Raw genomic sequence first — 27685 nt, 5'->3', positions numbered from 1 at the left:
ATGGACTCCAACATCTCCCAAGCTTTCCAAAAGGAGCTCACCTGCTGCATCTGCTTGAGCTACCTTACAGACCCTCTCACCATAGGCTGTGGGCACAGCTTCTGTAGGCCCTGTCTATATATTTCCGGGGAAGACACCAAAACCGCCCGTTGTCCTCTATGTGGGGAAACATCAAAGAAGACAGACATCAAATCCAATATTCTTGTGAAGAATCTGGTGTCCCTTGCTAGACAAGTCAGTCTCTGCCAGTTCCTGAGCTCTGAGGATCAGATGTGTGGGACACACAAGGAGACAAAGAAGATGTTCTGTGAAGAGAGCAAGAACCTACTCTGTTTGCTCTGTTCTTCCTCTCAGGAGCACGAGGCTCACAGACACTGTTCCATTGAATACACTGTTGAGAAGTACCGGGTAAGTGATGCTTCTGAAAGCCTTTGAAAGCTGGAGAATAATAGAGCTAAGAGAGTATAAGGAAGATGAGTACCGTGATTACGATTAATTCACTCATCACTGGGAGTCTTATATGTGCTGGCTACTGTTCTAGGTGGGAAGGATAAAGCTGTGAATAAAATAGGTAAGGAAATCTGCTTTCACAGAGGCTGTATTCGAGTGGCAGGGCAATTTGCTTAATGATTATTATTAATTTGATTATGCAAAGTGAAGCACAGGACACCATAACACATTTTTAGAAATAGCTCCTGGCTACAAAAATTACATGTTTAACAAGTGCTTTTTTTTTTTTTTTTTTTTAAACTGGAAGCATATTTAGTAATACTGGACAAACATATAGGATAATAGTATAGAGAATTAGCAAGCTATTTATAGGAAGTTTAGTTACATTACATAAAGCCTTTATTTGTCAGTTTTCTCAGGAAAATTGTTTCATTACTTTATGTGGCTCTATAGCCTGAAACTCCCAGAAGTGATGACTATCGGGTAGCCAGGGAAACATGACCCTTCCACTTTCCCGAAAGTACGTTCATCTAACATCCCTGATCTTTAGTCGTCAGTAAGGGTCTGAAATCTATAATATTTGTTCTGTTGGTTCTTAATTCAGTATTTTTGTTTTTACAGGAGAAGCTCTTAAAACAGATGAAGTCTTTATGAGAAAAGATCCAAGAAAATCAGAGAAATCTAAACGAGGAGTGCAGAATAATCAACCTGTGGATGGTAAGCCTGAGACCATGTTTTCCTCATAACCAGCTTGGTACAGACATGCTAGAACCTTATCTATTAAGAACTTGAGCTTTAATCATCATTGCCAGGAGATTCTGTGAGTGGGCTCATCAGTAGGAAAAAGGATCTGCTGTTTTTATGTAGGAGAGTATGACACTTTGGATTTCTAGAACTTAGTATATCAGGAATTAGGGGGGAAAAAGCCATCAGAACAAAGTGCAACAAATGCTGAAATGAAGGCACATGCAGGGATTTGGAGAAGTTCAATAACCGTTGGTCAAGAGTTGAAAAAAAGTTTTCGAGAGAGGCTCACAATCAATTTGAGTTTTAAAGGACAAGTGTAAAAAATCCATGGGCATTTCAGGCAGAGATTTCTGTATGAGGTGAGTTCTAGAAATTAAAGAGTATATAATTGGGAACTATAGGCATTTCATAGTGATAGTACAATGATGCTCATGGGGAGAAAAAGGTTTGAATAGCAATATAGGAAGTGTGCTTGTGATGGTGAAAAGTGATAATGTAGTAGGTAGAGAATGATATAGGATCAATTAGGAGAAATTTCAACATGTTGAAAAACTGGGGAAAAAGGATAGAGAAAAGGACTCGGTGAGGAGAGAATGAATACATAGGTATTGGCAGGGGTCATGCAATGGAGTAAGGGTCAATGTTCCTATAATGTTAGGACACAATGAGAACCTGAAGTCTTAAGTCTTTATTACCAGGAAGTAATCCCATCCAGAGCAACAAGGAATAGTGATGGAAGAAATCAGATTTAGGTTTTGAGATTAGGAATTTTAGGGAGATTTTGTCTGAAGATTTCTAATCCTCAGAATAGTAGGCAACGTTCCTGCTAAGAGTGAATGATCAGGCTAGGATTGAGCAGATTTGAGATGAGAGGCTAAATCAGTAACAAAGAGTTCAGAATGTGAAATATGATTTAATAATTAATCATAAATTTATCTTTTTACATGTAATCTTTCATATTTTAGGGAACATTTATTTATAGAGGGTCAGGAAAAAGAGGAAAACCTTCAATGAAATGGGCTGACACAGTGACAGCAACAATGGGCTCAGGACCAGGCAGTGTTTCATTCTGTTGTACACAGAGTCGCTATGAGTCCGAACTGACTCAGTGGCACTTAGGAACATATTCTTAAAATTAACTCTGAAAGACATTTCTACAAGCATTCTGGGAACTTAAGAAGTAGATTAAAGTGTTTTGAGGAAAGGATAGGTTTCTGTAGTTAATAAAGAATGAAAAGTAAGTAAAGGAAGGAAAGAGCGATAAGTGTGGTTTCTGGCATGTGGAAAGACACGAACTTAGCATGTATGTAGGTGGATGGTGGATTACATGATCATGAATCAAAGAGAAATGAATGAGGTTTAAGTGGTGAAGGATAAAATCAGCCTGGGTATGTGATCTAAGAAATCCATGTCCCTGCAGGATTATATGTATCTAAGGAGAGAGATTATCAGAGATGAATACCAGAAGCTGCAACCAGTCCTCCACAGGGAAGAAAAACATTTAGAGGGACTGAAAACTGAACACAAAAAGATTTTACAGCAACTTGAGAAAAGTTGAGCCACAATGGTTCAAAAACAAAAACACCTAAGAGAAATATATGAGGAGCTGCTGAATTTGTGCCATAAACCAGACGTGGAGCTGCTCCAGGTGAGAAATGAGGATATTAGTTCAAGTTCACATCTTTGTCTTCCATTACGTATTTCAAACCAAAATCCTATTTCTGCATCTTCTGCTCCTGTGGAGAGTGTTATTGTCCAAGTGAATATGATATAAACCTCAACTCCTATCCTAACCAGGAATGACAAAATTTTGTGGAATTGTAAGAGTAGCTTTCCTTCTAAATTCTTGTTATTTAATTCACTTCTCTATGCAGCAGAAGGAAACCCTGGTGGCATAGTGGTTAAGTGCTACGGCTGCTAACCAAAGGGTCAGCAGTTCGAATCCGCCAGGCGCTCCTTGGAAACTCTATGGGGCATCTACTCTGTCCTATAGGGTCACTATGAGTCGGAATCGACTCAATGGCACTGGGTTTGGTTTGGTTTGGTTAATGCTTGCAGAGAGGAACAATATACTCATAGACATTCTAGTCTCTAGGTGAGCAATGTGAGGAAGAGGAAAAGCTAACGTTCACATCCTTCTGTTTGGAAGTCCTAGGCTTGAATTGTGCTTGTCTTGAGGCACATTACCCTTCGGAAACAGGCCTGTGAAGAGGCCGCCTTGCAGACAACTGATGGTTGCAGCAATGTTGTCTCTACTTATGTCCTTCTCCATCTTCATTCACCCTCAGGGCCTTAGTCATCCAGAATTTAGTTTCTATCAATGGGTTGTACTGTGATTTTCCTTTGAAGAGTAAAAGAAAGTTACAAAATCTAGAGTGGAGGAAGAGAGTGTTTGGTATTTTTCTGAACTTTCCCAAATCCAAAGACTAATTGGGCAGAATAACAAATTTCTGAGGAATTCCAAGCTTTTCTTTTTTTTCTCTCTCTCTTTATAGGATTTGGAAGACACATTGACAAGGTAAGTTAGGCCTTCAATGCAAACTAGAGCACCAGGGGGCTAGGAAAGAGATCAAAGTGTTTCTCCCCAAATGAAGTTTTATTGAGATACTAAATCTTTTGTGTGTGTGTGCTTCTGTGCATGTGTTTGTGTGTGTTTCACTGAATAGGGTTTTCTATCCCACTCCATCAGAAGTTAGCTTTGTTCTTTCTGTGCTCATGGAGGTATATACATTGTAGGGTTCAACACAGAAGTCACTGGAAAAAAGCTATGTGTGATTTTAGATTTCAAAATCATAAACATATTAAAGCACAGGGACTAGCTTTTTTGGGGGGGGAAGTAGATCACCAGGCCTTTCTTCCGAAGCACCTCTGGGTGGACTTGAACTTCCAACCTTTCGGTTAGCAGGTTAGCAGATTAGCACTTTAACAGTCGAGCACATTAACCATTTGTACCACCCAGGGAAATGCAGTCAATCTTCTTATATTTTTATGAATTAATATGATAAATCACTTTTGCTCTATTGTTTTAGGTATTACTTGATGTTTTATGCATATTGTGAGTTTCACTAGATAATCACCTCCAGGGAGCTTCTAATATTTCAGCTGATGAAATGGTTCTTGTTTAGTGCTGTGGAGTGCTGAGTCATAGTAATCCTACAGGACAGAGTAGAACTTCCCTGTAGGATTTTCCTGTTTTTTAATCTTTATGGGAGGGGATCATCAGGTTTTTCTCTCAAGGTGCCAATGGCTTGGTTCAAATGGCCAACCTTTCAGTTAGCTGCTGAGCACTTAATGATTATATCATCATATACATATTTGTTTGTATAACAGGTCTATATAAATTGCTGGCCTATGTGATATGTTGAATTAATTAAGAAATGTTCATTATAAAATGGTGTTGTTGTTGTTGTGAGGTGCCTGCAAGTTGGAGGCGACTCCTAATGATCCTCTGAACAGCAGAATGAAACACCATCCTCACAATCCTTACTATGTGTGAGCTCATGGCTACAGTCACCTTATCAATCCACCTCATTGAGGATCTTCCTCTTTTTCAGTTACCCTCTACTTTACCAAGCATGATGTCCATCTTCAGGGACAAAGTACATAAGAAGAAGTCTTGCCATCTTCCCTTCTAAGGAACATTCTGGCTGTACTTCTTCCAAGACAGATTTGTTTGTTTTTCTGGCAGTCCATGCTATATTCAATGTTCTTTGCCAACACCACGTTCAAAAGCATCAAATCTTTGGTCTTTCTTATTCATTGTCCAGTTTTGGGGTGCATACAAGATCACTGAAAATACCAAAGCTTCAGTCAAGCATTCCTTAGTCCTCAAGATGACATCTTCTTTGCTCTTTAACACTTCAAAGAGGTCATTTTCAACAGATTTGCCCAATGCAATACATCGTTTGATATCTTGACTGCTGCTTCCATGGGCATTGTTTGTGGATCCAAGTAAAATGAAATCCTCGAAAACTTCAAGAATGTTTAAAATAATGTCTCTTCAGTTTTCAGACATGAATTTTAGTTTTCAGACTTGGTTTATAAAGTGTTTGGAAACCGTAGAGGACTACAGAAAACTAACAACGTTGAATGTAAACAACTGTTAGATATGGGAGGGCTCTATGAGTTCACCTAACAATTCTTTTTTACTTATTTTTTATCACCCACAAAACTGTGAGCCACTGAGTACTTGAATATTGTCTTATTCACCATTGTATCTGCACAATAGATTACTGTCTATACAGTGTAAATATCAGTAAATGTGGATTCATTTAATGCTAATAGTGGACACTAAAATTAGATTTTTTTTTTCTTTCAGTAAGACCTATATTTGAATCCTGGATCAGTAATTTATTTTATGCTTGATTTTAGACAAGTAATTCATTCACAATATGTCGAGGTTTCTCATTATAAAGTGTTGGTAAGAAAAGAAAATGAATTCATAATATTGCTGAGTGGATTAGAATAGGTAGCCCAGATTAAATGGGTCAGAGAAATGCCTATAGTTAGTAAACAATAAACATCATTTTCTACTATCACTTTAAAGTTATTATCATTCCCACATGGAACGTTTTCCAGAGTAGACTACATCTTAGGCCACAGAGCAACCCTCAACAAAATCCAAAACACTGAGATAATACAAAGTATCTTCTCTGACCACAACACAATCAAAGTAGAAATTAACAACAGGAAGAGCAAGGAAAAAAAAAAAATCAATTACATGGTAACTGAATAACACCCTGCTTAAAAACCACCGGGTAATACAAGAAATCAGAGATGGAATAAAAAAGTTCCTGGAATCAAACGAGAACGAAAACACATCATACCAAAACCTTGGGACACATCAAAGGTAGTTTCAGAGGTCAATTTATAGCAATAGATGCACACATCAAAAAAGAAGAAAGGGACAAAATCAAAAGATTAGCAATGCAACTTGAACAAATAGAAAGAGAACAGCAAAAGAAATGCACAGCCACCAGAAGAAAGGAAATAATAAAGATTGGAGCAGAAACAAATGAAATAGAGAGCAGAAAAGCAAAACAAAGAATCAACAAAACTGAAAGTTGGCTCTTTGAAAGGATCAACAAAATTGACAAACTACTGGCCAAATTGACAAAAGAAAAACACTAGATGATACAAATAATCCAAATAAGAAATGAAATGGGAGAGAAAAACACTACGTGATAAAAATAACCCAAATAAGAAATGAAATGGGAGACATTACAAGAAATCCAACTGAAATAAAAAGGATCATAACAGAGTATTATGAAAAACTATACTCCAACAAATTTGAAAACCTAGAAGAAATGGACAAATTTCTAGAACATACTACCTACCCAAACTAACACAAAGTGATGTTGAAAATCTGAACAGAACCATAACAAGAGAAGAGATTCAAAAAGTCATTAAAAAAAAAAAAAAAAACTCCCAACGAAAAAGAGCCCTGGCCCAGATGGCTTCACTGGATAATTCTACTAAACATTCAGAGAAGAGATTATGCCAGTAATACTCAAATTATTTCAAAACATAGAAAATGAAGCAATACTGCTGAATTCTATGAAGCCAGCATAACCCTGATACCAAAACCAGGCAAAGATACCACAAAAAAAGAAAATTACTGACCAATATCTCTCGTGAATATAGATGCAAAAACTCTCAACAAAATTCTAGCCAATAGAATTCAGCATTAGATCAAAAAGAAAAAAAAAAATACGCCATGATTAAGTAGGATTCATACCAGATATGCAAGAATGGTTCAACATTAGAAAATCAATCAATGTAATCCACCACATAAATAAAAGGAAAGAATCACATGGTCATCTCAACACAGAAAAGGCATTTAACAAAGTCCAACACCCATTCCTGATAAAAACTCTCAATAAAACAGATACAGAAGGGAAATTTCTCAACATACTAAATGGTATCTATGCAAAACCAACAGCCAACATCATTCTTAATGGAGAGAGGCTGTGAAGCCTGGAGAAGTCTCCCAGGTTGTGCACTACAGCCTGGCTAGAGGGAGTATAGATGTCACACAGCACCAGCTATTCCCAAGACTGGAAAAGAAGATAGGTATAGACAGACCAGAACTGAGAAATAAAGAAAGACAGAAAGGGAAAAAGAGAGAAGGGAAAAAGAAAAAGAAAAAAAGAAAAGAAAACCCCCCAGGGATCCTGCCTACAGGGCTGTGCAGATTGGGTGAGTGGCTCCTAGGCCTTGCAGTGCAGCCCCGCTAGAAGGGGCTCCCAAGTGCCCACAATGGATGGGGCAAATTCAAGTAGCCCCGGGGAGGGGGAGGGGGAGGGGGAAGCAGAGACTGCAAAAAAAAAAAAAAAAAAAAATTTTTTTTTTTTTTTTTAAGAGACTGCGGCTGGGGGAAGAAGAGGAGGCCAAAGGGGGAGGGATGCTCTGTCTCCTGCTGGGAACTTTGTGAAGCTGTTTTTCCACACTCCCTGTCCACCAATCTGCGATGTGGGTGGGACAAATCCAAGTGGCACAGATGCTGCACTTCCCGGCCTGCCAAGCCACTGCAGCCAGCCAGGAAGCTCGGAAGTAGAACACCAGGAAGAGAATGGGGGGTGGGAAAGCATGTATTGCTGGTTACCTGGTGCTCTCTCTCCTGCTGGGAGCTCCATGGAGCTGCTTTCCGTGCTCCCTGTCAGCCAATCTCCGACAGGAGTCCAAGATAGCCGATCTGGGTTGTGTTAGCCGATAAGGAACCTCGGCATGTATCTCTCCTCATTCTCAGTCCTCCATCAGTTTCTTATTCCATTTGGTGTTTGGCTGAGTTGTTTATCTCTTCATTTGACATGTCAGGTTCCAGGAATGATGTTTGTCTGTTTTACTTAGTTTTTTGGGTCTTTGCTGTGGAGGGACTGGCGTGGTGCTTATGTCTATGGCCCCATGTTGGCCAGAAGACTCAAGAGATATTTTTGATGGAGAATACCAAAAAATAGTGATGTGTTTGAGGTACGATGTTAAAAGGGTAAAATCAAGAATGAGACACAGGTTTGGCTTTGAAACGAGGCAACCTGAGGTTAGTAATGGAGGAGGTAAAGCCAGTTTGGGGTTGGTGGGATAATAAATTTAGGTTGAGACATGTTAGCTTTTAAGGTTTTGTGAGATATACAAGTGGAAATATGTAGTAAGCAACTGGATGAGAAAGACTGGGTCTGGATAGGGATATTTCACGATCATCAGCATATTCTAGATACTGGAGTAGATGATACCACACAATGAGAATTTTTAGAGAAAAAAAGAAAAAAGTTTTCAGGTAAAAAAAAAAAAAACTTGAGGAGTCCCTGCACTGATGTGTTAGGCTAGGAAAGGGAAAGTGGTAAAAGTGAATTGATAGAGGAAAACCACCAAAGGATTTAGATTTGTTTGAAGCCTAGGCTACACAGGTTTTATAAAAGGAAGGACTGGTAAAATGTAAGGAAAGCCGTTACTAAGGCTTTATGGAAGTAAATAATTATGTAAGTAAATATTATGGAAATAAATATTTGGATTCAACAAAGGAGGACATAGGTGAGAAGAAAAGTATGGTTTCAGTAAAGTGTTGGGAATGAAAGAGAGATTTCACTGAAATGATGAAAGATCAAGAGTTTCACAAATGAGTATAGGAAATGCACACTTATAATTAAGAAATATGCTTTTGGGGGGCAAAAGTGACAGCACAAAAGTCAAATGAAGATATTGGGACGTTAGATGTTTTACTTTGTTTTCAGTACAATGGAATTAAATAAAGTATACTTAAAAGTTGAGAGGAAAGCAAGAAAAGAGAAACTAAATATGAAAAGGAAGGAATTAATACTGAAAGGGGGTTGTCTTTTGAAAAATGTCTCCCAGAACCACATGGAAGTTGACTAAGTGGCATGTGTGACCTTGGATAAAAAGAGCAAACTGCACCCTTAGAGACAAGGTTCTGGTTAGCATGCAATTTGTGGACCTGGTGGTAAAATTTTAAGAAAGGTCACATCTTATCCTGTGATGTAATATTGGCTATTATTTCATGAAAGTGAAGACTTACTCTGTAGGTAAGGTATCTGAGGGTAAAAGAAACTAAAAACTTTTAGTAGCAAGTACGTCTTAGTATATTACATGTATAGGCGCCCTGGTGGCACAATGGTCAAACACTCACCTGCTAACCAAAAGGATGGAGGTTCAAATTCACCAGTGCTCTGCTGGAAAAAGATGTGGCAATTTGCTTCCGTAAAGATTACAGCCTTAAAAGCACTATAGGCGGTTCTATTCTGTCTTGTACAGTCGTGATGAGTCGGTATAGACTCAGAGGCACACAATAACAACAGTATATTGTATAAGACAATTAAGTATAAAATCAAAAATCCCTTTTTTGAAAGAAAATGTGGATATTTGAGGGAAAGTAGTTGGAGACAAGATATTACTATTGTTGGAATTAAAAAATAATTCAGTGGAAGAAAAGAAAAAAAAAAGAAGCCCCCAATTTTTGATTTAATGAATATAGCAAACTGACAGAAGACAAAACAGTAGCTTAGAAGACATGGACAAAGGCAACCTAATAAATATTCCATTTATTCACTACCAATTCAGAGTTATGTGCATCTACGCAGGAAGATGATCCATGCTGAATATCGAAAGGTACATCTATTTCTCTATGAAGAGAAAAAATATTTAGAGAGGCTAGAAAAGGAAAGCAAAGAGATTTTTCAACAACTCCAGGAAAGTGAAAACACTATGGCCCTGAAGGGGGAACTCCTACGGGGAATGTATGAGGAGCTGAACGAAATGTGCCACAAACCAGACACAGAGCTGCTCCAGGTAAGGACAAAGGAAGGGGAGTCAAGGTGCTGCTTGGAAATGATGTCCACATTCTCTGTCTTCCATCTTTGGCTTGGAATAGTGCTCTCTGATAATATGATAAGGATAGTGTCTGTCCAGGTAATACTACAGATCAAGGGTCAATCATGTCTCATCCAGGAGCAGTGAAGCTTTGTAAAAAAAGTAGGCATTACCACCCCAGAGAAAGTGTTCTGCTAAAAATTCTCCTAATATTCATTCAATGACTGAACTGCAGCAGAGAGCCTTATTTTAATATATTTACATTTGTGTCTTGATTTGACAATGTTAACAAATTTGGGAATCTATACAATATGTTTTGTCATTCTGTTTCCGTGTCTTTGATACCCACTGCTATTACATTTGGAATAACCCATGCTTTGGAGTAAGAAATTATGTGAGAGCACTATGAATCTTGTTACAAATACTAAAATTTTCTTTTTTTCTTTTACAGCATTTTGGAAACCTGATGAAAGTTAAGCTTGCACCTATATTTAAGTTGTGAGAATTGACAGTGATTATACTGAAATTTGAGCATAATTTATTTATTATAATCTCAGAGTATACTTATCTTTCTCTTTCTCAAAAGGTAGAGAAGGCTTGGTTGTCTAGCCTAAAAAGGGATCGGGTGGTGGTGTTAATTTCAGGTGTGTATACAGAAGTTCTATGGGGCAGTTCTACTCTGTCGTATAGGGTTGCTATGAGTCAGAATCGACTCGACAGCACTGGGTTTGGTTTTTGTTTTTTTTTATACAGAAGTTGTATGATGGCAATTCCATTGCTGCTTATGATTTTCACAAGTATAAACACATGTCAGTGGTGACTAGTGTGGATTAAAAACCATAGTGCTCTTGTGCAGCATGTCCTCCTCGTCATCAGGTCATTTTTCACACCCCTGTGGTTGGGAGGAAACCCTGGTTGTGTGGTGGTTAAGAGCTACAGTTGCTAACCAAACAGCTGGCAGTTAGAATCCACCAGGTGCTCCTTGGAAACGGTATGGGGCAGTCCTACTCTGTCTTATAGGGTCGCTGTGAGTTGGAATCAACTCAATGGCAACAGGTTGGGAAGAAGAAACTAGACAGTCATGACTGAGATGTAACTGGATACCAGGTTTGAAATGTTAGGAAGTGAGATTAGATTTTATTTTCATAAAATAAATTGACATTTGCTACATTCCACCATTTGTGAACAGAAGATTTCAAAGAGCAGCTGGAGAAGACAAAGTAAAGTACTATAATGACATGTGCAAAGAGCTGGAGATAGAAAACCAAAAGGGAAGAACAGCCTCGGCATTTCTCAAGCTGAAAGAGCTGAAGAAAAAATTCAAGCCTCACATTGCAATAATGAAGGATTCTATGGGGAAAATATTAAATGATGCAGGAAGCATCAAAAGAAGATGGGAGGAATACACAGAGTCATTATACCAAAAAGAATTGGTCGACGTTCAACTGTTTCAAGAGGTGGCATATGATCAGGAATCGATGGTACTGAAGTAAGAAGTCCAAGCTGCAGTGAAGGCATTGGCAAAAAACAAGACTTCGAGGAATCGATGGAATATCATTTGAGTTGTGTCAACAAACAAATGCAGTTCTGGAAGTGCTCACTCGTCTATGGCAAGAAATTTGGAAGTCAGCTACCTGGCCAACTGACTGGAAGAGATCCATATTTATGCCTATTCCCAAAAAAGGTGATCCAACCGAATGCTGAAATTATGGAACAATATCATTAATATCAGATGCAAGCAAAATTTTGCTGAAGATCATTCAAAAGTGGCTGTAGCAGTATATCGACAAGGAACTGCCAGAAATTCAGGCCGGTTTCAGAAAAGGATGTGGAACCAGGGATATCATTGCTGATGTCAGATGGATCCTGGCTGAAAGCAGAGAATACCAGAAGGATGTTTACCTGTATTTTATTGACTATGCAAAGGCATTCGACTGTGTGAATCATAACAAACTGTGGATAACATTGTAAAGAATGGGAATTCCAGAATACTTAACTGTGTTCATGAGGAACCTGTACATAGATCAAGAGGCGGTTGTTCAGACAGAACAAGGGGATACTGCCTGGTTTAAAGTCAGGAAAGGTGTGTGTCAGGGTTGTATCCTTTCACCATACGTATTCAATCTGTACGCTGTGCAAATAATACGAGGAGCTGGACTGTATAAAGAAGAACAGGGCATCAGGATTGGAGGAAGACTCATTAACAACTTGCGTTATGCAGATGACACAACCTTGCTTGTTGAAACTGAAAAGGACTTGAAGCACTCACTGATGAAGATTAAAGACTACAGCCTTCAGTATGGATTACACCTCAACATAAAACAAAAATTCTCACAACTGGACCAGTAAGCAACATTATGATAAATAGAGAAAAGATTGAGGTTGTCAGTGATTTCATTTTACTTAGGTCCACAATCAACACCCATGGAAGCAGTGGTCAAGAAATCAAAAGATTCATTGCATTGGGCAAATCTGCTGCAAAGGATCTTTAAAGTGTTGAAAAGCAAAAATGTCACCTTGAAAACTAAGGTGCACCTTACCCAAGCCATGGTATTTTCAATTGCAAAATATGCATGTGAAAGCTGGACAGTGAATAAGGAAGACCGAAGAAGAACTGACACCTTCGAATTTTTGTGTTGGTGAAGAATATTGACTATACCATGAACTGCCAAAAGAATGAACAAATCTGTCTTGCAACCAGAATGCTCCTTAGAAGCAGGGGTGGTGAGACTTTGTCTTAAATAATTTGGACATGTTATCAGGAGGGATCAGTCCCTGGAGAAGGACATCATCCTTGGCAAAGTACAGGGTCAGTGGAAAAGAGGAAGACCCTCAATGAGATGGATTGACACAGTGGCTCCAACAATGGGCTCGAGTATAACAATGATTGTAAGGATGTGAAGGACCGGACAGTGTTTCGTTCTGTGGTATATAGGGGTTGCTTTGAGTCGGAAGAGACTTGACAGCGCCTAACAACAACAACATTTGTGGAACCTACCTCTGAGGATTTTTTTTTTTAATTAATTTTTATCAAGCTTCAAGTGAACATTTACCGTTCCAATCAGTCTGTCACATGTAGGTTTACATACATCTTACTCCCTTCTCCCACTTGCTCCCCCTCTATTGAGTCAGCCCTTACAGTCTCTCGTTTCATGCCAATTTTGCCATCTTCCCTCTCTCTCTATCTTCCCATCCCCCCTCCAGTCAAGAGTTGCCAACACACTCTCCAGTGTCCACCTGATTTAATTAGCTCACTCTTCATCAGTATCTCTCTCCCCACCTCTGACCAGTCCTTTTCATGCCTGATGATTTGTCTTCGGGGATGGTTCCTGTCCTGTGCCATCAGAAGTTCTGGGGAGCATTGTCTCTGGGATTCCTCTAGTCGCAATCATACCATTAGGTATGTTCTTTTCATGAGAATTTGGGGTCTGTATCCCATTGGTCTCCTGCTCCCTCAGGAGTTGTCTGTTGTGCTCCCTGACAGGGCAGACATCGATTGTGGCCGGGCACCAACTAGTTCTTCTGGTCTCAGGATAATGTAGGTCTCTGGTTCATGTGGCCCTTTCTGTCTCTTGGGTTCTTAGTTGTCCTGTGACCTTGGTGTTCTTCCTTTGCCTTTGCTCCAGGTGGGTTGAGACCAATTGATGTATCTTAGATGGCCACTTGTTGGCATTTAGGACCCCAGGCGCCACAATTCAAAGTGGGATGCAGAGTGTTTTCATAATAGAATTATTTTGCCCATTGACTTGGAAGTCTCCTCAAACCAAGTTCCCCAGACCCCAGCCCCTGCTCCGCTGACCTTTGAAGCTTTCATTTTATCCCGGATACCTCTTTGCTTTTAGTCCAGTCCAATTAGGCTGACCTTCCTTGTATTGAGTGTTGTCTTTCCCTTCACCCAAAGCAGTTCTTATCTACTGATTAATCAATAAAAAGCCCTCTCCCTCCCTCCCTCCCTCCCCCCTTTGTAACCACAAAAGTATGTGTTCTTCTCCGTTTTTTCTATTTCTCAAGATCTTATAATAGTGGTCTTATACAATATTTGTCCTTTTGCAACTGACTCATTTCGCTCAGCATAATGCCTTCCAGATTCCTCCATGTTATGAAATGTTTCAGAGATTCGTCACTGTTCTGTATCGATGCGTAGTATTCCATTGTGTGAATATACCACAATTTATTTACCCATTCATCCGTTGACGGACATCTTGGTTGCTTCCAGCTTTTTGCTATTGTAAACAGAGCTGCAATAAACATGGGTGTGCATATATCTGTTTGTGTGAAGGCTCTTGTATCTCTAGGGTATATTCCGAGGAGTGGGATTTCTGGGTTGTATGGTAGTTCTATTTCTAACTGTTTAAGATAACGCCAGATGGATTTCCAAAGTGGTTGTACCATTTTACAATCCCACCAGCAGTGTATGAGAGTTCCAATCTCTCTGCAGCCTCTCCAACATTTATTATTTTGTGTTTTTTGGATTAATGCCAGCCTAGTTGGTGTGAGATGGAATCTCATCGTAGTTTTAACTTGCATTTCTCTAATGGCTAATGATCGAGAGCATTTTCTCACGTATCTGTTGGCTGCCTGAATATCTTCTTTAGTGAAGTGTGTGTTCATATCCTTTGCCCACTTCTTGATTGGGTTGTTTGTCTTTTTGTGGTTGAGTTTTGACAGAATCATGTAGATTTTAGAGATCAGGCGCTGGTCTGAGATGTCATAGCTGAATATTCTTTCCCAGTCTGTAGGTGGTCTTTTTACTCTTTTGGTGAAGTCTTTAGATGAGCATAGGTGTTTGATTTTTAGGAGCTCCCAGTTATCGGGTTTCTCTTCATCATTTTTGGTAATGTTTTGTATTCTGTTTATGTCCTGTATTAGGGCTCCTAGGTTGATCCTATTTTTTCTTCCATGATCTTTATCGTTTTAGTCTTTATGTTTAGGTCTTTGATCCACTTGGAGTTAGTTTTTGTGCATGGTGTGAGGTATGGGTCCTGTTTCATTCTTTTGCAAATGGATATCCAGTTATGCCAGCACCATTTGTTAAAAAGACTATCATTTCCCCAATTGACTGACACTGGTCCTTTGTCAAATATCAGCTGCTCATACGTGGATGGATTTATATCTGGGTTCTCAATTCTGTTCCATTGGTCTATGTGCCTGTTGTTGTACCAGTACCAGGCTGTTTTGACTACTGTAGCTGTATAATAGGTTCTGAAATCAGGTAGAGTGAGGCCTCCCACTTTCTTCTTCTTTTTCAGTAATGTTTTGCTTATCCGGGGGTTCTTTCCCTTCCGTATGAAATTAGTGATTTGTTTCTCTATCCCCTTAAAGTATGACATTGGAATTTGGATTGGAAGTGCGTTATATATATAGATGGCTTTTGGTAGAATAGACATTTTTACTATGTTAAGTCTTCCTATCCATGAGCAGGGTATGTTTTTCCACTTAAGTATGTCCTTTTGAATTTCTTGTAGCAGAGTTTTGTACTTTTCTTTGTATAGGTCTTTTACATCCTTGGTAAGATTTATTCCTAAGTATTTTATCTTCTTGGGGGCTACTGTGAATGGTATTGATTTGGTTATTTCCTCTTCGGTGTTCTTTTTGTTGATGTAGAGGAATCCAAGTGATTTTTGTATGTTTATTTTATAACCTGAGACTCTTCCAAACTCTTCTATTAGTTTCAGTAGTTTTCTGGAGGATTCCTTAGGTACACGATCATGTCATCTGCAAATAGTGATAGCTATGTACACGATAATGTCATCTGCAAATAGTGATAGCTTTACTTCCTCCTTGCCAATCTGGATACCCTTTATTTCTTTGTCTAGCCTAATTGCCCTGGCTAGGACTTCAAGTACGATGTTGAATAAGAGCGGTGATAAAGGGCATCCTTGTCTGGTTCCCGTTCTCAAGGGAAATGCTTTCAGGTTCTCTCCATTTAGAGTGATAATTGGCTGTTGGCTTTGCATAGATGTCCTTTATTATGTTGAGGAATTTTCCTTCAATTCCTATTTTGGTAAGAGTTTTTATCATAAATGGGTGTTGAACTTTGTCAAATGCCTTTTCTGCATCTGTTGATAAGATCATGTGGTTTTTATCTTTTGTTTTATTTATGTCATGGATTACATTAATGGTTTTCCTGATATTAAACCAGCCTTGTATACCTGGTATAAATCCCACTTGATCAGGGTGAATTATTTTTTTGATGTGTTGTTGGATTTTATTGGCTAGAATTTTGTTGAGGATTTTTGCATCTATGTTCATGAGGGATATAGGTCTAAAATTTTCTTTTTTTGTAATGTCTTTACCTGGTTTTGGTATCAGGGAGATGGTAGCTTCATAGAATGAGTTGGGTAGTATTCCGTCATTTTCTATGCTTTGAAATACCTTTAGTAGTAGTGGTGTTAACTCTTCTCTGAAAGTTTGGTAGAACTCTGCAGTGAAGCCGTCCGGGCCAGGGCTTTTTTTTTGTTGGGAGTTTTTTGATTACCGTTTCAATCTCTTTTTTTGTTATGGGTCTATTTAGTTGTTCTACTTCTGAATGTGTTAGCTTAGGTAGGTAGTGTTTCTCCAGGAATTCATCCATTTCTTCTAGGTTTGCAAATTTGTTAGAGTACAATTTTTCGTAATAATCTGATATGATTCTTTTAATTTCCGTTGGTTCTGTTGTGATGTGGCCCTTCTCGTTTCTTATTCGGGTTATTTGTTTCCTTTCCTGTTTTTCTTTAGCCAGTCTAGCCAATGGTTTATCAATTTTGTTAATTTTTTCAAAGAACCAGCTTTTGGTTTGTTAATTCTTTCCATTGTTTTTCTGTTCTCTAATTCATTTAGTTCAGCTCTAATTTTTAGTATTTGTTTTCTTCTGGTGCCTGATGGGTTCTTTTGTTGCTCACTTTCTATTTGTTCAAGTTGTAGGGACAGTTCTCTGATTTTGTCTCTTTCTTCTTCTTGTATGTGTGCATTTATCGATATAAATTGGCCTCCGAGCACTGCTTTTGCTGTGTCCCAGAGGTTTTGATAGGAAGTATTTTCATTCTCGTTGCTTTCTAAGAATTTCCTTATTCCCTCCTTGATGTCTTCTATAACCCAGTCTTTTTTCAGGAGGGTATTGTTCATTTTCCAAGTATTTGATTTCTTTTCCCTAGTTTTTCTGTTATTGATTTCTAGTTTTATTGCCTTGTGGTCTGAGAAGATGCTTTGTAATATTTCGATGTTTTGGATTCTGCAAAGGTTTGTTTTATGACCTAATATGTGGTCTATTCTAGAGAATGTTCCATGTGTGCTAGAAAAAAAAGTATACTTTGCAGCAGTTGGGTGGAGAGTTCTGTATAAGTCAATGAGGTCAAGTTGGTTGATTGTTGTAAGTAGGTCTTCCGTGTCTCTATTGAGCTTCTTACTGGGTGTCCTGTCCTTCTCCGAAAGTGGTGTGTTGAAGTCTCCTACTGTAAATGTGGAGGTGTCTATCTCACTTTTCAGTTCTGTTAAAATTTGATTTATGTATCTTGCAGCCCTGTCATTGTGTGCGTAAATATTTAATATGGTTATGTCTTCCTGATCAATTGTCCCTTTTATCATTATATAGAGTCCTTCTTTGTCCTTTGTGGCAGATTTAAGTCTAAAGTCTATTTTGTCAGAAATTAATATTGCTACTCCTCTTCTTTTTTGCTTATTGTTTGCTTGATATATTCTTTTCCATCCTTTGAGTTTTAGTTTGTTTGTGTCTCTGAGTCTAAGGTGTGTCTCTCGTAGGCAGCATATAGATGGATCGTGTTTTTTTATCCAGTCTGTGACTCTCTGTCTCTTTATTGGTGCATTTAGTCCATTTACATTCAGCGTAATTATAGATAAATAAGTTTTTAGTGCTGTCATTTTGATGCCTTTTCATGTGTGTTGTTGTCCATTTCATTTTTCCACATGCTTTTTTGTGCTGAGACATTTTTCTTAGTAGCTTGTGAGATCCTCATTTTCATAATGTTTAACTTTGTGTTTGTTGAGTCGTTACATTTTTCTTGGCTTTTTTCTTGAGTTATGGAATTGATGTTCCTTTTTGTGGTTACCTTATTATTTACCCCTATTTTTCTAAGTAAAAACCTAACTTGTATCCTTCTATATCGCCTTGTATCACTCTCCATCTGGCAGTTCAATGCCTCCTATATTTAGTCCTTCTTTTTGATTATTGTGATCGTTTATCTGTTGATTTCCATGATTTCCTGTTATGTGTATTATTTTGTTTATTTATTTATTTTTTAGAATTAGTCTTAATTTGTTTGTTTTTGTGCTTTCCCTATTTGAGTTGCGTTGATATCCGGGCGTTCTGTTTTGTGACCTTGAGTCGTGCTGGTACCTGATATTATTGGTCATCAGGCCAAACAATCTCCTGAAGCATTTCTTGCAGTCTTGGTTTAGTTTTTGCAAATTCTCTAAACTTGTGTTTATCTGTAAATATCTTAATTTCTCCTTCATATTTCAGAGAGAGTTTTGCTGGATATATGATCCTTGGTTGGCAGTTTTTCTCGTTCAGTGCTCTGTATACATTCCCTTCTTGCCTGCATGGTTTCTGCTGAGTAGTCTGAACTTATTCTTATTGATTCTCCCTTGAGGGAAACCTTTCTTTTCTCCCTGGCTGCTTTTAAAATTTTCTGTTTGTCTCTGGTTTTGGCAAGTTTGATGATAATATGTCTTGGTGTTTTTCTTTTTGGAGCAGTCTTAAATGGGGTTCGATGAGCATCTTGGATAGATATCCTTTCGTCTTTCATGATGTCAGGGAAGTTTTGTGTCAGGATTTCTTCAACTATTTTCTCTGTGTTTTCTGTCCCCCCTCCCTGTTCTGGGACTCCAATCACTCGCAAGTTATCCTTCTTGATAGAGTCCCACATGATTCTTAGGGTTTCTTCATTTTTTTTAATTCTTTTATCTGATTTTTTTTCAGCTATGTTGGTGTTGATTTCCTGGTCCTCCAGAAGTCCCAGTCTACATTCTAGTTGCTCGAGTCTGCTTCTCTGACTTTCTATTGCATTGTCAAATTCTGTAATTTTATTGTTAATCTTTTGGATTTCTACATGCTGTCTCTCTATGGATTCTTGCAACTTATTAATTTTTCCACTATGTTCTTGAATAATCTTTTTGAGTTCTTCAACAGTTTTATCAGTGTGTTCCTTGGCTTTTTCTGCATTTATCCTAATTTCATTTGTGATATCTTTAAGCATTCTGTAAATTCGTTTTTTATATTCTGTATCTGATAATTCCAGGATTGCATCTTCATTTGGGAAAGATTTTGATTCTTTTGTTTGGGGGGTTGGAGAAGCTGTCATGGTCTGCTTCTTTAAGTGGTTTGATATGGATTGTTGTCTCCGAGCCATCACTGTGAAACTAGATTTTCCAGGTAATCAGCTAAAAAAAATGCAGTCAGATCCCTATCTGAATTCTCCCTCTGGCTCAGGCTATTCGGATGTTAATGGAGCCGCCTGGGGAGGGTGGTGGAGGGATCAGAGAGCTAGGAGTGTAGCACCACAGAATATAGAGCTGATCACCACGTTCACGCTCCGCCCCCGTCCGCCGAAATCTGGGAGGGACGGCTCCCCGGCTGGGACGCTGCTTTCCCCGCTCCGAGACCCGTCACTTCCTCCCGGGGACTTCACCCTCTGGTGCGCGGCACCGCTTGCGAGCACTGGGTGGGCGTCTCCCGCATGAACGGGTGGGCCCGCCCCCAGGGTCTATTCAGGAGAATATAATTGGACCCCGCGCTCACGCCCCACCCACGGGCGTGCCCAGATCCCAGCGGGACGGCTCCCCGGCTGGGACACTACTTTCCCCACTTGGAGACCAGTCACTTCCTCCCGGGGACTTCTCCTTCCGGTGAGCCGCAGAGCTCGCGCAAACTGGGTGGGCGTCTCCCACATGACCAGGTGGGCCCGCCCCCTGGGTCGATTCAGGGGAATATAATTGGACCCCGTGTTCATGCCCCGCCCGCGCGCACGCCCAAATCCCAGCGGGATGGCTCCCCGGCTGGGACGCTGCTTTCTCCGCTCTGAGATCAGTCACTTCCTCCCGGGGACTTCTCCCTCAGGTGCGCCGCACCACACGCGCGGACTGGCTGGGCGTCCCCCCGCACGAACGTGTGGGTCCCGCCCCAGGGTTGCTTTAGGGAAATATAGCTGACCTCCCCCCCACTCGCGCCCCCCAGCTTCCCGCCGAACTCCTGGCGGGACGGCTCCCCGGCTGGGACGCTGCTCTCCCCGCTGGCAGATCAGTCACTGCCTCCCGGGTGCTTCTCCCTCTGGCTGCGCCGCTACGCCGCTCGCGCCAACCAGCTAGACTTCCTCCCGGGATGGGTTCGGGGGGGAAGGGCTGGGCCCCCCGTCTGTGCCATCTGCCCCCCTGGGCTCTGCCCCAGATTGGGCTCCGAAGGTCACCTGCCTGGTACGCTGGCTCCTAGTTCTGAAAACGGTCGCAGTCTGCCCGTATTTGTTTGTTTTCCGTCTCTAAGTCTGTGCTTGTTGTTCAGAGTTCGTAGATTGTTATGTATGTGATCGATTCCCTTGTTTATCCGAGTCTTTGTTGCAAGAGGGATCCGCGGTAGCATCCACCTAGTCCGCCATCTTGGCCCTGCCTCCCCCTCTGAGGATTTTGAGGAAGCATCTTTAGTAGAACACTGATATAATCACTGTGATGTAAACTTTGGGCCCAGAAATAATAACGGAGACTTCTTCTTTGGAGGAGCGAGTTGGTGCAACTGCATATGCCCCAGCCAGTAAACCCAGAGATCAGCTCATGGCCCAACCCTGGATTGATAAACAGGCTCAACTGTTTCCAAGGTAAGAGACGGCCCTTTGGTGGGATAGCACCTTTCGGTGCTCTTTCTCCATTTGTCCTTCTATAGTTTTTTTTTTTTTTTTTTAGGAAGCTTTTATAATCAAATTTCCTTTTATAGAAAAAACTAACTGAAACCTGAGGAAAAGTCCAATATGATAAATTGTAATAAGCTCTTTAGACAGTAAACAATCATAATCACCCAATTTAAAGGTGCCACTGAAAGTAACAGAGCTTGGTAATATCCCTCATGTTCATGTATTTCAAGAAAATTTGTGAATTTCTTTCATTTTTCTGGTTAAGGATTTGCTTGTTATAAAGATGGACCGGTAGTCATTGATCTCCAGTAATTTCTAGGGCTCTCCTGTTGATCTCACCCATATTGACAGTGAAAAACCAGAATATCTAGACACTATGTAAAGCATCTGTCCATCAGGACTTGGTAACTGACTGTTTTTTTCTTTCTGCAGTGTATATTTCCTTGGATCATGAAATAGTCACTTGCCATGTTCCCGTGTTTGAAGACCTGAGACGTGTGCTCTTTAGTGGTGATCATCTCGATGTGGACCACAATTCAACAAGATCTAAGAGTTTTCTTGCCTGGGGAGCCCAGACCTTCACATCCGGCAATTATTACTGGGAGGTGGATGTGGGGCACTTTTGGAACTGGGTTATTGGACTTTGTAATGATTCTTGGACGATGAGGAATGACATGCTGGTTAGCTCCGAGGGAATTTTTCTACTTTTTTGTGTCAGTGAGAACAATCAGTGCAGTCTCTTTATCTCCTCCCTACTCTTACCTCAGTATGTAGAAAGACCTCTAGGACATGTAGGGGTGTTCCTGGATTATGAACCCGGTGTAGTGAGCTTTGTTAATGTGGATAATGGTACCCTCACTTGTAGTTTGCTTTCCTGCTCCTTTTCTTCCCCTTTCAGGCCTTTCCTTTGCTGTGGACCCCAAGGATCAGGGACAGTTTAGAAATTTGTCCATGTCTCAAAATGCTAATACCTGAGACCTTTCCTAGTGCCGACTTGCTTATCTTTAACCTCATCTACATTTATTAGACTACTGGTTGTATTATTCGTAAAAGTATGATAATGTTAAGTGCATGAATTTGATTTGATTTTCCTTAAATAAAAACACACTCTCCTGGAATACCTTGGAATCTTTATGCTGTGTCTTATCATTTGATTTCTAAGCCAGCTGAAGGTAAAAGAATACTTGGCTGTTTGATCCAGTATACTGGGTTAATCATATAATTATTAGAATAGACAATAAAACTCACTTTTTGTTTTGGAAAATACAAGAAATTCAACAGCCCAAATCCATTTTAATAAGGTACAAAAACCCCACTCTGACTGCAATTTTGACTCTTTCTCATCTCATAAAAGAGTGACTACCTGACACTCCCGAACCGCCCTCACACACACACTCACACACACACACACACACTTCTACTTCTCTCAATGAGAAAGCTTCATTTCCTGAAGGTAGGAATCCCCTTTCTCATTCCAGGGCCTCTCATAAAAAAAACCAAAACCAAACCCAGTGCTGTCGAGTCGATCCCGACTCATGGCGACCCTATAGGACAGAGTAGAACTGCCCCATAGAGTTTCCAAGGAGCACCTGGCGGATTCGAACTGCTGACCCTTTGGTTAGCAGCCGAGCTGCCTCCAACTCAGTGCTCACTCACCGAAGTGTAATGTGTTGGTGTCTCAGGCCTTCAGTAGACTGTAAGCCCCTCCAGGGCAGGTATAATATTTTCTATTTTTGCATCTCCAGCCTCCTGTGCCCTGCTGCCTATGAGACAGTAGTTTATAAAATGGTGTATTGGTTGATTATTAAGTATTAAACTCCTGTCTCCTTAAGTACAGAATGAACACTGGTGTCTAATGAATTCGACAATATGGACATATATTATTGTAAAGCAGATTTGTGATTAACAACTTTGTAAATTCAATATCTATCCCCTCTAGGAAATACTTAATCATTATGTATTGGCTCTTGAACTTTTTCACAGTGGAGAGATACTGCAGAGTTTCTCTTCCTAAAAGAAACAATCTGTACCAATTTCTTGCTTCCTGGCCTCTTCATGTCTCAGACTCCCCGTTTTTCCTCGTCTGGTAATTTCTTTTCTTCTCATTTTATTTTTAAATTTTATACTTTTGAACCAGCCCATGTAATCTCCTCCTCACATTCCTCCCTAAAAAACCAAACCCATTGCCTTCAGTCCATTCCCACTCATAGTGACCACTATAGGACAGAGTAGAACTGCCCCACAGGGTTTCCAAGGTTGTAATCTTTATGGGAGCAGATCGCCACATCTTTCCAACCCACACCTTTTGGTTGGCAGCCGAGTACTGCTAACAGTGGTTGCACTGTGGCACTAGGGTTTCTTTTCCACCCTATAAAGCTCTGAATTTTGTGGGAAACAGAAACTGGCACAAAGACTGGAAGGGAAGGACCTTATCACTGAAGACCCCTGCTGCACACTGTGCTGTGTCCTTAGCTCACACTGCCTGTATGCCCTCACCACCCCTGCAGGATGGCTTTTACTGTCTTGTTTTTCTTCGAGCAATTTAAGGATGGGGGAAGTCTTTCTATCAGGACCCCCTCCCCTCAACCATAGTAAAATGCAGAAACTTGAATCTACTCCATATCATCCTGACTCTCTAACTTGTTTCTATAAAGATACCCATTGTCTCCATTTATTGTCTTAGCTGGAACCACTGAAACCCTACTCCTGACCTGCTCTGTTTATACTCAGCCAGTATTGACTCATCCTCTACAGTTGGCTTCTCTCATTGCTGAATTGAATGACCACTTTTTGGACAAATTCTGTCGGTCCGGTAATGTGTTTGTGGAGGCTATACAAAGAATCAGACATGCTGCAGGCCACAAAGCATCTAACAAGTGCCTGAATTGTTACAAATCAGTTGGATGGGGACTAGAATATTGTATCGCCAAAGTTATGTGAACCCAGAGAAGGTCTGGCAACACACCTCTCCACATTCAAAGCTCTCCACCCCTCTTCTACCCTACTCAGGCTTAGCTTCTCCTCCTCACACAGTTGCTCTCTGAATCCCAGCTTGTTTCCAATGAGTGTTTCCTCCTAACACAGAGGGCTGAAGAAAAGATTGCAGTAGGGAGACAGTGTCCCTTCGTTTCTGGGGACAGCCATACCTGGCAGCTGGGGAGAAGGATAAGTGTCTGACAGCCCAGGCTCCTCACTCTCTGGGGTCCCTATTTTGGCAAAGTCCCTGGATAATAGCACTAATTCTAGACTCCTGCAAGGAACGTTTTCTTAAATTCTTACTTATTCTTAAAAAGTGCATTAATACAAGTAGGTATTTCTAGGACATCCACAATATAGTCTCCCTCCCTCCCTCCCATTTTTCCATGCTCTTTCCCTCACAGTCACTGTTTAAAACCTTTCTCCAGTACATTCTGCTTCCTGGAGCCTCCAGAGTGTCCGCGAGATAATTCCTGCAAAACCTAGAAATTCTGGCTGATTAAAATAACTCAACCAGATGAGTGTACAGACCCTGCTAACTGACCACTACACAGTGCCCACGCTCTTCCCATGGAACAGAATTAAAGCCAACCCCCAGCACCTCAGTTTCACAGACATTTCTGACTATTGGCTGCAGGGCTCCAATATGCGAATAATTAATTCGACGTATGTTTTGGGGCCGTTTTCACCTCCAATTTTTGGTCTCTTCCCTCTAGGAAGGATCAGCCCTGCAGAAAGACTACCAGAAACCAGGGTGCCACCTTTTTCACCCCGTGGGATTCTCATTCCCACCTTTCCTGCCCCAGCTGCTCCAGCGTGCTTTAGAAGAGCAGGTGCAGGCGCCCAGTCTCTCGGGGAAAGGGGAGCCACGACGCCGCCCCTTTGCCGCCGCACTTACCACCCAGCACCTTTTGACCGCGCCTGGTCTCCCTCCGCGCGTTCCCCGCGGGAGGCGCTGGGTGAGGCAGTCCGCCTGGGCCTCAGGGTCGTAGGAGCGAGCTCTGGAGGTGGGCACGGGGGACTGTTAAGGTTTAGGCTCCAGGGCAGCCACGGGCCTGAGCAGGGAGCGCCTGGATCTCGGCCACAAAACTCCGCCGGGTCTCCGTCTGACCCACGGTCCCCGCAGGTTTCCCGCATCTGAGTCCAGACACAGACGCCGCCGGCAGGTCACGTACCTGTGCGAACACCCGGACCACCACCTTCCAGCACCACCATTTCCTTCAAGAGCCTCCAGGCCCCCTTGGCACCGCCAGTCGCTCCGGACAGGGCTGTAAATTCCTAGAGAACCGCTCATTTCACGCCCTAAAGTCTCCCCGGGAAACCTTCCTGGCCGAGGGACGCTAAGGCCTTTCCTTGGACCCTCCTGAGATCAAGTCCTTGAGAGTGAGGAGCCCGCACCGAACCCTACGTTCCTGAGAGCCTGAGTCTCAAGCGTCGCCGTCCTGGAGAACCCCTTCATTGTCCCTAGGCTGGGACCACAGATAATGCCTTCCCACTGCTGCCCTGCCGCCTGGATGAAAACGTGCGATTTCTCCAGAGGCGGAGCTTGCTTCAAGCTGGCGAGAAGGTCTTCTGTACCTACCTAGCCTGGGAGCTCGTTTTGTTGGTGCAGGAGCCATCTAGGGTAGCTGGATGCTGGGGCCAGGGGCTGAACCTAACCTCCTTGAACTTGGCTGCCCTCTGCCCTGGACAAGGAAGGCGGGATCTCTGAGTCAGAGTCCAGCGGTGAGTGTTCACTGCCTGATCTGAGGACCAGCTTTACCCTTCCATACTCTCTTTTTCCATAGCTCAACTTAAACTTTTACTAATTTGTTTAATTTTTGGTAAAATAACTTCATAAAGATAAACGATAATCAATATGATTTACATTTTCAAAAGATAACAAAAATAGTTAAAAAGTACAATTTATCTATATTTAAAAAAATAAAAACATATAAATTGCAAACAATAAATAAATTTTTGACATTGATTACAGGAGTAAAAATTCCTGAAAGAGGAGACTAGAATTGTTTTGAGACAGAAGAACTTTATTTCTGTTCTTTTCCTTCTCTTTTTGAGAAAACATGATATGCAGAAATAAGCTTGTGTACGTCCAGCGTCAGTGCTCTCAGTGGCAAAGTCGAATTCCTTTTTCTGGTCAAGGTTTTGATGCCTAAGAAAAACTACCTAAAGTATTTTCAGGTTCATTGCTTTTGTTATTGTGTGCCCTTGAGTCCATTATGACCCTGATTAAATATCCTCAAAAAAAGAGGTAACTTCGTGCACAAGACCTAAATACTATTGCTAATAACTGAATCGAGGCAAATCCATGTCATTTTTAACTGAGAGATGATTTATATACTATCTGCAAACAGTACACATAGCCTTCAAAACTCTCACCATCAATGGACACCTAAAACTTACAGCCTTTCCTTAACCTCAAGTGTTCTATCTTAGGCGAGAGTGGCAAAACCAAAAAACCAAACCCACTGCTGTCAAGTCAATTCCGACTCATAGTGACCCTGTAGGGCAGAGTAGAACTGCCGGCTAGAGCTTCCAAGGAGCGCCTGGCAGATTCCAGCTGCCGACCTCTTGGTTAGCAGCCATAACGCTTAACCACTAGCCACCAGGGTTTCCAGGAGACACTGGCAGGAGCCCTGAATACTGCACTGTAGCAGGTGACACTATTGATACTGGGCCATAGACCCCTGTCAGTCCTCTGGGGATTTGATGTGGCTGCTTTGGGGCTGGAGCCCTGGTGGAGAAGTGGTTAAGACCTAAAGCTGCTAACCAAAAGGTGGGCAGTTGGAATCTACCAGCCTTTCCTTGGGAGCTCTGTGCGGCAGTTCTTCTCTGCCCTATAGGGTTGCTATGAGTAGGAATCCACTCCACAGCAATGGGGTTTGTTTTTTGTCCTTGTTTATTTATTTATTTGCTTTGAGCCAAAATAAAAGTTCTAGTTTTTTTTTTCTGGGAACACAATCTGTGGGCGGTGAGCTAAGGTTCCAGGTCTCTCACTCTTGGCTCTTGCCTTCTGCAGCAATCAGGAAAGGAACATGAACTGCCAGCTACAGAGAGCTGCCGTGTGTATGTGTGCAGAGGGCATGCTGGGAAACACTTGGGTGGGGGTTGCTTCCTGCCGCCAACACACACACATGCAGGGATCTGGTTTCTTTTCTAAGGGCTTCTCCACTGTTCCCTATTCAGTCCTGCTTCCTGTCTCCTCTGGCATTGCTGAATGAGGCCGTGCTGTATCCTCCTGCTGGACGCTAGTGGATATAGCAACATTCTCCAGGTCCCCATTTTCTAAGGACATTGTTCTCATAATTTTCCAGGAACATAAGAGATGCAGATACCCTGTAGGTGGTGCCACACTGGTTCCCGGTGGTGAGGGCTCCAGGAGTCCTGGAACCCAGCATTGCCCCTGAGTCTGAGTCATATTCATCCCACTAGGCTCCTCATCCAGGGGATGATTTAGGACCCAGGATTAGGTGAGTCATCAACCACTCCAGCTAGCACAAGACTACACTGCATCACCACAGTCCAGAGGAACCCATCAAAATTTTATACCCACATACACTTTAATGCAGCGTATCATCTAGTCCAGTGTCCATTTAAGATGAGACTTGTAGGTTATAGAAGGATGGATGATTAAAAAACAAAAATAAAATCTTTTTAGAAAGCTCAAGGATGGAAGCCCAGGCTGTGAACTTGTCACTGTAGCTTCTTGTAGTCTGTGGTGGGCAGAAGGGAGTGGCGGGAATTGCAACCCCTTTTGCCCATCCAGGCAGGGGCCTATTTATAGAAAATAGCACCCATGGCAGTTTTAAATTGCTGAGTGATCTTTCACAGCTGGGGCTGGAAACGGCAATGGCCAA

The 27685-nt window shown here is 41.3% G+C and overlaps 1 pseudogene; it reads left to right on the top strand.

Moving 5' to 3' along the window:
* On the top strand, positions 1 to 25172 carry LOC126078927 (tripartite motif-containing protein 43-like; annotated as a pseudogene).
* Positions 25173 to 27685: the final 2513 nt, after the last annotated feature.

The sequence above is a fragment of the Elephas maximus genome, chromosome 7, assembly GCF_024166365.1.
Source record: "Elephas maximus indicus isolate mEleMax1 chromosome 7, mEleMax1 primary haplotype, whole genome shotgun sequence".
Lineage (NCBI taxonomy): Eukaryota > Metazoa > Chordata > Mammalia > Proboscidea > Elephantidae > Elephas > Elephas maximus.
The sequence above is the reverse complement of the archived record's forward strand: the minus strand, read 5'-3'. Positions and strand labels throughout refer to the sequence as shown.